Source organism: Lithobates pipiens, unplaced genomic scaffold (assembly GCF_037356315.1).
Source record: "Lithobates pipiens isolate NorthernLeopardFrog02 unplaced genomic scaffold, aLitPip1_a1.2 Scaffold_16, whole genome shotgun sequence".
In the NCBI taxonomy this organism is placed as follows: Eukaryota; Metazoa; Chordata; class Amphibia; order Anura; family Ranidae; genus Lithobates; species Lithobates pipiens.
In genome coordinates, this window is record NW_027507748.1 from 500,313,670 (window position 1) to 500,325,607 (window position 11,938).

Genomic DNA, 11,938 nt, shown 5'->3' on the forward strand with positions numbered 1-11,938 from the left:
TGTGTCCACATACAGAAGTGTGGCACGGCTGCCCCATAGCAAATGGCTTGCTATTGGGGGCATTAAGCAGGGGGGAGAAGCCAGGACTGCCAGCAGGTAACCCAAAAAGAAGAGGATCCATTGCACAGAGCAGATAGATATACCATGATTGTTATTAAAAAAAAAATCACAACCTTAGGAATCACTTTAATCAATATCTCTCCATCCTACTAGGAAAAAACTGAGTAGATTCACTCTTTAAAGTGAAATTTTTAAGTGATATATTATTATCTTTTGTGTCAGTGCCATGCCTTAGAAAATTTCATTTTTATAGAGTACCCTAATGTAATATTTTTTTATCACTAGATACGTGTTTAATGTAGTAGCAGATTGGGCTAAAAATTTTATTTCTTAGATTGTCCTTTGGAGAAATAGGGGAATTACATAGAAAAAATTCCATTTATTTATATTTTGTCTGTGCAACTTCTGCATTGACAGAATTTTTGAGCATTAGTGTGATTTTTGAGGATTTTGCAGCACATACAAGAAAATGTATAATTTTTAGATTATATATTTTTGGGGGGATTTTTTTTCTTTTTAATTCATGGGGGTCTGGATCAAGGAAAATTCAATTGCTCCCTGCAGACCCTTTGCAGAAACAGATTACTTATATTAGTAATCTATTATTCACTGATATCAGAAAGCAATACATCACTTTTGTACTCATTTGGGTACAGGACAGAGCAGAAGTAAACTGCATTAATAGAACATTGTTTTACACATATAGTACAGCGTAAATAATTCCTTTGGTGCAGGTGGTATTTCAAACTACTCTCTGCTGAACAAAGCCCAGCTGATCTAATTGTATCCAGTAATGAAGATTTAAAAGATTCTAATAAAAAGAGGGTTTTGCAAATATCTTCAAATCTACCATAAAGCTGCTGATCAATAGCTCATACAGATCCATGGAGCCTTGCTGTACTGCTTGAAACCTTGTAAAATTAGATTTTTTTTATTCAATTTAATTTTATTTAGCTTAAGTTCAGTTTTGGAACAGTGACAGGGTCAGAATGTAACAGCATGATTCAGTAACTAGGTTATTACCTCAAGTGCCATTGAAACCCTTTTGTTACATTCAATATAGCAATGACCTCTATGATACCATGTGCTATTCTTAGTAAATGCTGCAAATCAAAGAAAACAGTGAAGAAAGTTAGACGGGATAATCAAGTCTACTTTTTTTATAACCAAAAATATGCTGTTCATAAAGCTGAGAGAATCTTGTATAGTCTTAAGTCATGCTTATGTGATTATCTGCAGTATATAGTTGTTATTGTTGGTCTTTGAAAGTTTGTTCAATGAAATGGATATACAGGAAAGCAATGTAATCAAAGAAAGAGGATTGGGGCTGATTTTAAGGGAGGTGTTTGTGACTTCTACATGTTAAGGCTTTTAGTTTTATTTCCTTAATGCTGCTTTATAAGTCAGCTTTATATATAGTAGGATATTTTGCTTCCACTGTAGTGTATCCCATCAGCATCCTGTAGGGTGAATTACATCCAAGAGAAGCGCTGGCAGTGCGTGACTGTCAACAAGCTTAAATAACTATATCTGTAAGGAGTGTGACTTTCTCTTTATGTACTTTGGACTTCTGTAATGTTGCAGATGTATTTCTACTTGGATAAACGTTGCCAAAGAGGAATGTTCGCCAGATGTTAGCTGTTGGTATACTTTGAACTTGTTCTGTAATGCTGTAGATGTTTTGCTACTTGGCTGAAATGAATCAGAGTGCAATGTCCAAATGTATATCATTATGTAAATAAAAGAAATGGTCATTAGGCAAGGTGGTGTAAAGCCTTTCAGTGAGCCTCAAGCATTGCATACTGCTTGAGTACAGAGGAAATCCAGATGCATGCTGGTAGCTATTAATTAGACATGTGCACTAATGAAATATTTGTTTAGTTTTGTTTTCCTTTCTTTTTGTGTTTTTCAGATCATTTGTTATGATCAGTACTCGTGAAAACAGCAAAATCCAGGGTTAACCTCTCAAGGGTTTATTCTCTTTCACACGGACGCGTCCGTGTACGGAGCCTGCTCTGCTCAGCGGGGTTCGCACTATCGATCCCCACTGAGTAGGAAGATGACATGTTTGTCTCTGTACACTGTGCAGGGACGGACCTGTCAGAGTGCCGCCGGGGATCGGATGAGGACTGACTGTAGAGTCTGTGGTCATCCGATCCGATCCATAGATGGATGGAATGGTAGGTTTTTCCTCCGTCACACTTTTTCGGATCAGAGCGGGTCGAATGTCAGCAGACATGTCATTCGACGCTCCATAGAGGTCTATGGAGTGTCTGTTCAGGTCCGTCTAAAAAATTGACAGGCGGACCTGAATGGATCGCCCGTGTGAAAGAGGCCTTCGTCATTCTGATAACAGCCCAAAAAAAGGAAGTCTTGCCAGTTTTCTGCCGGGGAACACCTTCAGCTGACTTCAAAACCTACTTACCTCAGCTGGCTTCATCCACCCTGAGTAGAGTGCCTTAAAAAAAAGTATTCATACCCCTCGACATTTTCTACATTTTGTCATGTTGCAACCAAAGACGTAAATGTATTTTATTGGGATTTTATGTGATAGACCAACATAAAATAGCACATAATTGTGAATTGCAATGAAAATAATAAATGGTTTTCAAAATGTTTTACAAATAAATATGTGAAAAGTGTGGTGTGCATTTGTCATCAGCCCTCCCAAGTCAATACTGTGTAGAACCACCTTTTGCTGCTATTACAGCTCTGCAAGTCTTTTTGGGCATATACCAGCTTTGCATATCTAGAGACTGACATCTTTGCCCATTCTTCTTGAGTGACATTTTTGCCCATTCTTCTTTGCAAAATAGCTCAAGCTCTGTCGGATTAGATGGAGAGCATCTGTGAACAGCAATGTTCTAGTCTTGCCACAGATTCTCAATTGGATTTAGGCTTGGTCTTTGACTGGGACATTCGAACCAATGAATATGCTTTAGTCATGGTACTATTACAGTGAGCCCACAGGCAAGCAGGTGACATGGGATCTCCCAGGGCGTAGCATCTAAGGGCCAGCTGGTATTTTGCCAGGGACCCCTTCACAAGGGTTTGGGCTTAGCTGCGTGCTGACCCCAGGTTACAACCCCCAGGTTCACCCTGCTCACTAGGGGAGTACCAGAAGACACTGTCAGACAAGAATGGGTGGATGGATGGATGGATGGATGAAGCAAAGGAGAGCCGGATAACAAGCCAAGGTCAGAGCGGGCAGCAGACCATGTAATCAGGAGGACTAGCCGAGTCGGTACACAAAAGATCAGTTCACGAGAGGTCAGGTTAAAACAGGTTACATGAAGGGAGCTCAGAGACAAGCGTTGCTCAAGCAACTAGAAACTGGTCTGAGAAGAATTTAAATAGAGAAGCTCATGGGGGGCTGGACAGGAAGTAGCATGAAGGAATGATATATTAAGCAACAGGTAAAGCCGGCGACACCCATAACTGCAGAGTGCAGACTGAGCTGAACACAAGCTAGTGGAACAACAGGTGCCAGCCAACCTACAGCAGTAAAGTTAAGACACAAGTCAGCTCTGCAGCTGATCTGTGACAGCTTTGATCTAAACCATTTCATTGTAGCTCTGGCTATATGTTTAGGGTTGTTGTCCTGCTGGAAAGTGAACCTCCGCCACAGTCTCAAGTCTTTTTGCAGACTAACAGACTTTTCTTCTAATGCCGCGTACACACGATCGAATTGTCTGGCGTACTTAGTCCGACATACAATCCGGCAGATAATCCGCTTGCGCGATGACGTACAGCACGTACGACCGGACTAGAAAAAGCCAGTATCCAATAGCTTCCTTTTTCGTACTTGCTTCTGAGCATGCGTCATTCTTAGTCTGCCGTACTAGCATACTGACATTCTTAGTCCGCCGGACTTCACGCTGGAAAAGTCCGCTGAAGCCCACACACGATCAAATTGTCCGCTGAAATGCGTTTCGGCGGACTAAGTACTCCGGACAATCTGATCGTGTGTACGCGGCATAAGATTGCACTGTATTTGGCTCCATCCATCTTCCAATCAACTCTGACCAGCTTCACTGTCCCTGATGATGAAAAGCTTCCCCACAACATGATGCTGCCACCTCCATGCTTCACGTTGGCGATGGTACATTCAGGGTGATGTGCAGTGTTGGTTTTCCGTCACACATAGCGTTCTGCTTTTAGGCCAAAAAGTACAATTTTGGTCTCAACTGACTAGAGCACCTTCTTCCACATGTTTGCTGTGTCTCCCATATGGCTTCTCATGAACTGCAAATGGGACTTTGTATACCTTTATTTTAACAATGGCTTTCTTCTTGCCACTCTTCCATAAAGGCCAGATTTGTGAAGTGCACGATTAATAGTTGTCCTGTGGACAGATTCTCCCACCTGAGCTGTGGATCTCTGCAGCTCCTCGAGAATTACCATGGGCCTCGTGGGTTGCTTCTCTCATTAATGCTCGCCTTGCCCAGCTTGTTCGTTTAGGTGGACAGCCATGTCTTGGTAGGTTTGCAGTTGTGGCGTACTCTTTCCATTTTTGGATGATGGATTGTACAGTCCTCTGGGAGATGTTCAAAGCTTGGGATTTTTTTTTATAACATACCCCTGCTTTAAACTTATCCACAACTTTATCTCTGACCTGTCTGGTGTGTTCCTTGGCCTTCATGATGCTGTTTATTCACTAAGGTTCTCTAACAAACCTCGGAGGGCTTTACAGGACAGCTGTATTTATACTGAGATTAAATTACACACAGGTAGACACCCTTTACTAATTAGGTGACTTCTGAAGGCAATTGGTTGCACTAGATTTTAGTTAAAGGTATCAGAGTTTAAAGGGGGCTGAATAGAAATGCACGCCACACTTTTCACATATTTACTTGTAAAAAATTTGGAAGATCATGACAAAATGTAGAAAATTACAAGGGTTATGAATACTTTTTCAAGGCGCTGACGCTATCACAGCACACTTCACAGCAAAATTCACAGCAAAATTCCTCAAGCTGTTGCACACTACCATGTGCAACAGAACCTATCCCTCACGATTGCCATGATTTCAGTGTCTGCCCAAGGAGCTGTTGCATAAACCTTCGCACATTACCACCTGAACATTTATCTGTACTCCATCTGACATTATTCCATTGTAAGTTTGGGCCAAATCTTTATGGTCTTGGCGTTTGATTCAGTTAAGAGATATCCTGCTTTGGGCTATGTCCCCAAATACTCTAGCCTCCATAAGACCATGCTGTACACACTTAGGTCCAGCCATGCTACCGACTGATCTATCAGCAGCAGACTGCCTTTGTATGCCATTACAGCTATACCCTGTGCCCTTTAGACCCGCTAGGAGCGGGTCCTAGCAGTTTATAAAAGACTTGAGCATGGTGGTGAACCACAAGGGCAAGCCTACCAACCAGAGGTGTTGTTTTCCTGTGAAATGCAGACAAGTTCTGAAAAACACATATGCAAACGATTCTCCATATGTGTAAGTGGCAAGAGTTAATGCCATATGCCTCAAAGGAAGCATGAATTTTCTACACTGTTTAAAACATTAAAAGTGTGCTCTGTACACATGCATACCTACAGCGCATGTGCTATGGACCAGGCACCTTGCAAGCAAGTATACGTCTCTGAATGTGTAATGCAAGATTACATAACATGTATCCAGGTAGACACGTATTCCTATGTGAACATAAGGAATCCTGTATAATTAAGGAGGCCAAATTTAATATGCCTCGTTATGCAACAATGCAAATCTAGGGGATCATGCAACCTTAGGCGATCATGCATTCTTATGCGATTCAGCATTTTTTTTCTATGCATTATAAGCACTACTGTGAGGACAAGTACCCTTGTGAGACCAATGACTCTTGTGTGATCAAGCACCCTGTGCGATAAAGCATCTTTATGCAATCAAGCATCTTTATGCATTTTTAGGCATTTCTACCTAAAAAAAACAAGCCTCTCCGCGTGACCAAGTATCCTTGGGTAATCAAGGACTCTTGTAAGGACTCTTGTAAGGTCAAACACCCAAGCATTCTTATGCAATTTAGGCATTTCTGTGAAAACAAGCCTTTCTGCGTTAGCAAGTATCCCAAGGCAAACAATGACTCTTGTGGGGTCAAGACCCCGTATCTCTATGCAAACAGGCATTTATGCGTTTTTAGGCAATTATGCGATTTTAGGAATTTCTGCGCAAATGAGCACTTAACGACCAAGCATTCTCTTGTGACTATGTAAGTCCACCACAAACAAAAATAAACATGTATCCCTATGTGTATTACATGTCCTGCCACATGCATCTTGTACATTGCAATACTCAGGTAATTTATACAAATATGTGGACTGATAAAAAGGAAGTTATCCTCTACTGAGGTGCGTTCCTGCATTCATGCATTTAGCTGTTTGTGTTAGCAACAATGTGCACAGAACTGTGTACAGCACCTGGTATTACCAGATGGTCTCCCATCCAGGTACTAACCAGGCCCAACCCTGCTTAGCCTCTGAGATCAGACAAGATCGGGAGCTTTCAGAGTGATGTGGCCATAGGCATCTCAGCAGTTGTGCATTTGGCTAGTTTTTAAGCAAGCACCTGCATGAGGACCTTGTGGAGGTTTTACACCTCTTTATAGTAATGGATGGACTTGGAAAGGTACAAGAAACCTATGAAAATGTAGGAAAAAACACAAGTAGGAGACAAAGGCTTTGGCCGTCTAGGCTGAGGGTAAGTTATATGCAGCCTGAATCTCTGTAAATGATTGTAGCTACAACTCCAGAGCTTGTGAGGCCTCTGATACCTCCACCTCAGCAGATTGCACCTGTTCCCTGTCCCCTGATGTTGATCTTTCATCGTCAGATTGTTGATCCTCTTGATTGATAATTTAGGGCAGGGGAAGGGGAACTACCCCAATTTCTGCCCTCTTGTGAGGATGCTGCGATTAAACAGCTAAATCTCCTGCACACCACACCCACTGCAAATGAAAACAACCGTCTTTAAAAGACCTATGCAGGGCTGCAATGTTGGGAGAGGCTGCAAGCCTGACAGGGCAATGGCTCACCCTGTGTGGCTGCCTCCAGTCTTTCAGGGGGGGATAGAACCTTTAGCTCTAGGCTCTTTTACCTGCCCCTGAAGCCCTCTTACGGGGAGACATAGTCCTAAGCTGACAAAAGCAGGGGTACGAGTAAAAATGCAAACACTGTTGTGCCAAGTCTTACAATATTATTATTAGCTTAGTCTGCACAACCTGATGCAGAGTAGGTGTCTTATGCCACGTACACAGGAGCGTATTGTCTTGCGTACTTAGTCCGGCAAACAATCCGGCGGATAGTCCGGCGGACTTTCTACCAAACAGACTTGGCCACACACAGACACACAGAAAGTCCGGCGTTTGCTAGCGCGATGACATACAGCACGTACGACGGGACTAGAAAAAGGAATTCAATAGCCAGTAGCCAATAGCTTCCTTTTCATACTTGCTTCTGAGCATGCGTCATTCTTAGTCCGCGGACTAGCATACTGACGAACGTATTGTCCGCTGAAACCCAAGTCCGGCGGAAAGATTGGACTGCAAAAATACTTTCTAAGTCCGCCAGACTTTACGCTGAAAAAATGTCCACTGAAGCCCACACACGATCGAATTGTCCGGTGAAATGCGTTTCGGCGGACTAAGTACGCCGGACAATTTGATCGTGTGTACACGGCATTAGATATGCCTTGATCTGAACCCACCAAGATGCTTACTGCCCACAGCTCTGTGTCCCACTGTTTGCAGGGCTCTGGTGTCCTGAGCTTTTAAAAAACAGCCGTCTCACGCCTGGCACTGGTGTGCCATGCACGCTGCACGTGCATGGCGCTAGCAACCATTCCCCACCGAATAAGCTGTAGAAGCGCGCGCATAGGACTAACATGGCGGTGGCTGGGGGAGAGGGGGGAGAAAGGAGACAACCGGAGGACTATGTGGGACCCTTTAGACTTTGTGGGATCCCCCCTTTCAGATCAGGTGGCAGAGTCTGCAGTGGAGGATGTGAGCGGCTTCACAGACCGGCTTCACTTAGCTTGTATCCTGGAAGGCATGTAAGTAAACACCAGGTATGTCCCTTACTCCTTCTAGTGGCAGAAAACAGGTAAGACATGCAAACTACTCATAGAAGATAATCCATAAGGTTTATATTTAGGATTGCCTTTACTTACCTTATGCCCGCCGCAGGACTGCTGAGAACAGACAGATCCATTCTTCACCCATCACGGCGGGTAACGTTGTGCCAACCTTCAGGATTCTGGATTCCTACTTACAGGATCCTCTTCCCTGGACCTGTAAATGACTCTGCCAGAAACTTTTTGTGCAACTTTTAATTTGTGCCCCAAAGTGCTGGATTCCATAGCCCAGTCCTCAAAGAGAGACACAACCTTGTTTCTTCTGTCGCGAGGCTCGGGTACCATCCATCTTAGGTGTTTTTATTGGCCCGAGGCATGGATCCGGTTGTATAGCTCCTAGGCCCCCGCAGAGACCATGAAGTAGAGCTTTCTTATTGGCACATCTTTAACGTGACCAACCACCTTAGACACTGGCAAAAAAACTGAGGTACTCTCCATATGGGAGGGGTTATATAGGGGAGGAACTCGCCTTGTAATTAAGGTTTGCCAGTGTCCAATCACCTGATGGTGACTATCTAACCCACTAAGTAATTGATAGAGCTCTGTGTCCCATGATGTATGAACAAGAAAGGATGTTTTGAAATAGAGATTGGCAACAAAATGTAAAAGGTGGTTACTTGTCAATGACAGTCCTGGTCCCTACCAATATCAAAATAAGTAATTACTATGTCACCCGTGACATTTTGATCACATGCATGCTGGAGGTTCATTTACAAAAAAGTTACCCTTTATCTTGCTGTTACCAATATAGCTTAAGGTGTAAAATCACCCAAAAAGGGAAGCTCCAATTTAAGCCCCCCCCTTCTCTACCACATTTGGAATGTAATGGGGGGGGGGGTGGGTAGCTAGTTTTGATTGGTACCCGCTCCAACCTAGGCAAACAGAGCAGAAGTTTGGCCCCTCCTCTCTTTATCCCTGCAGCTTTCTGGATCACGTCACAGGTCCCTGAAAGCCACCACTATGGGGTTGATTTACTAAAGGCAAATAGACTTTGCACTTTGCAAGTGCAGTTGCTTCAGAGCTTAGTAAATTAGGCGAAGCTTCACTTTGCAAAGAACATCCAATCATTTCAAAACAAAAAAAAAACAGCTAATTTGATTGAACATGATTAGATAATGAAAGTTGGCAGAGCTTACCCTCATTTACTAAGCACTGGTGCAACTGCACTTGCAAAGTACATAGTCCATTTGCCTTTAGTAAATCAACCCCTTTATATCCACAATAATGTTTAATGGCTGCCTATTGGTGGTCTTTGCCACATTAAATGTGAATTAATATAAGACAACATCATGTTTTCCATATTTTCCTGTGGCAAAGGAGATACTATGTTTCTAGAGCAAGAGAAATGCTATTAAAGTGTTTGTAAACTCTTAACAGTTAATGTCACTTATTTGATCCCTTACTGGCTGCTAAATATACTATTGACAATGTGTTGTTATATTTATTGGATGAATTTAAAAAGATACCTGTTGAGCTTGCCAGAAATCTTAAGAGCCGATAACTTTCTGTGCTCTATGCCTGTGTGTCACTATGTAATACCGTACTTGTAACATACAAATACATTATGAAACAAAAATAGGTCAATTTAAAAATATATTATTTCTATATTATAATATTTAGGTTTTGAGAACATATAAGTGACCACTGGCTCAGTTTAATAAAGTCAGTGGTCATGTGGTCCACTGACTCACAGCTGCATTCAGTAGAGACTGCTAGGAGTCCATTTAGCGGTGGCAGAAAGACATAATAGACAGCTGTGTAAAATGGTAAACAGCTAAACATTAAGCAAAATAGTAGAAGAATTCTGCTGTTCACTGTGCTTTTGTGCTGGCAAAGCTAGCCTAAAAACACTAGGGGGATGATCTACTAAAGGGGAGTGCAAAATCTGGTGCAGCTTTGCATGGTAGCCAATCAGCTTCTAACTTCAGCTTGTTCAGTTAAGCTTTGACAAAAAAAAAACCTGGAAGCCGATCAATTTCAATGCAGAGCTGCACCAGATTCTGTGTGAATCAGTTTTAGTAAATCAACCCCTAGGGGCTAATTTACCACTTCAGCCCCAGAAGATTTTACCCCCTTAATGATCAGAGCATTTTTTGCGTTGCTTTAACTAACAATTGTGCTGTTGTGTGACTTTGTATCCAAGCAAAACTGACGTCCCTTTTCTCCTATTTGATCACCTCTGTGTTTTTTTTTTTTTTGTGCTATAAGCAAAAAAAGACTGACAATTTTGAAAAAAAGCTATATTTTTTACTTTTTGCTACAATAAATATCCCCAAAAAATATATATTAAAAAAATCAAATTTCTTTCTCATCTTAGGCTGCTATGTATTCTTCTACATACTTTTGGTAAAAAAAAAAATGCAAAAAGTGTATATTGATTGGTTTGCGCAAAAGTTATAGCATCTACAAAATAGGAGATAGATTTATGGCACTTTTTTTTATTAGTAATGGCGATGATCTGCGATTTTTATCGGGACTGCGACATTGCAGTGGACAGATTGGACACTTATGACACTATTTTGGGACCATGGGCATATATACAGTGGTCAGAGCTAAAAATAGCCACTGGTTATTGTGTAAATGTTACTGGCAGGGAAGGGGTTAACACTAGGGGGCGATCAAGGGATTAAATGTGTTCCCTCAACTTGTTCTAACTGTAGGGGGGTGGGTTACCTAGGACATGACAGATCACTGCTCCCGATTTCTCCATCCTGCCACTCCTCATCGCGATTGCGGGCAATCAGAGGACATCGAGTCCACGTGATCCGCAAGCACATGCCTCCGGCGGCGTGCGCGTGCCCACTAGCCCGGGATTATGAAGGGGCGTACGGGTACTCCCTTTTGCGCACCGGTGCCATTCCGCCGATGTACATTGGCATGCGGCACCGGGAAGCCATAGCCTGTCTTATATGCCTCACAGAGTTTTCTCTATTTAATGCTGCTGCAGGAACTCCCTATTACTCTGTATTATTCCATTTCTAGTGTTGTAATTTCAATATTACAAATATTTATAGCTTTTGGCTTAGTTTCTGAATGAGCTGCACAAACATCAGACACATTGTGGAAAATAGCAAACTCACTTGTCAGTTTATGACGAAGAAAAAAAAAAAAAAGAGAACTAGAAAAGAGCTAAAGGATGGACATTCAGCTTTAATCTCCTGAATACTTAGAAACACTCAGCATTTTAAATTAATTTCTCTTTATTTCAGGAAATTGTGAAACAGCCATAGTTCAAAGAAATGTTTACTTTGGATCAAGGCATATTAACCTCATCTCCTATGGGCCTGTTAATCCACATGTCAAGCAAGAGAACATCAGACTTTATTTTGGAACATCGCTTTACGGGATCAGATTCACTTTTCCCCAAGGACTTGCTTACTTCATCGGATATAAAATTTATATTTTATGGCAGGTAAGAAAAGCGGTTGTGATTTACAAGGAAAGATTTCCAAATTAATCAAATGGAATCACAGCTGTTACATTTCCTGCAAAGCACTGCTGCAAAAGAGCAAGTATAACACAATGATACATAGGACATATTAATGTACAGATGACACTATGGCTAATTAACACATTTAAAAATGTGTCCGTGGGAAAGAGTAATTCTACTTTCTTGTGATATACTGTAGGAAAGGAACAATTGCAGGAGATGTTCCTCTGAAGTGTCTCTTTAACCACTTTCAGACCGGACCAATTTGCTGGTCAAAGACCAGACCACTTTTTGCGATTCGGCACTGCGTCGCTTTAACT

General features: G+C 42.0%; 1 pseudogene; it reads right to left on the bottom strand.

The window, feature by feature from the left end:
- Nucleotides 1–6,465: 6,465 nt before the first annotated feature.
- LOC143986307 (5S ribosomal RNA) lies at nucleotides 6,466–6,584 on the bottom strand (annotated as a pseudogene).
- Between the last annotated feature and the right edge of the window lie 5,354 nt (nucleotides 6,585–11,938).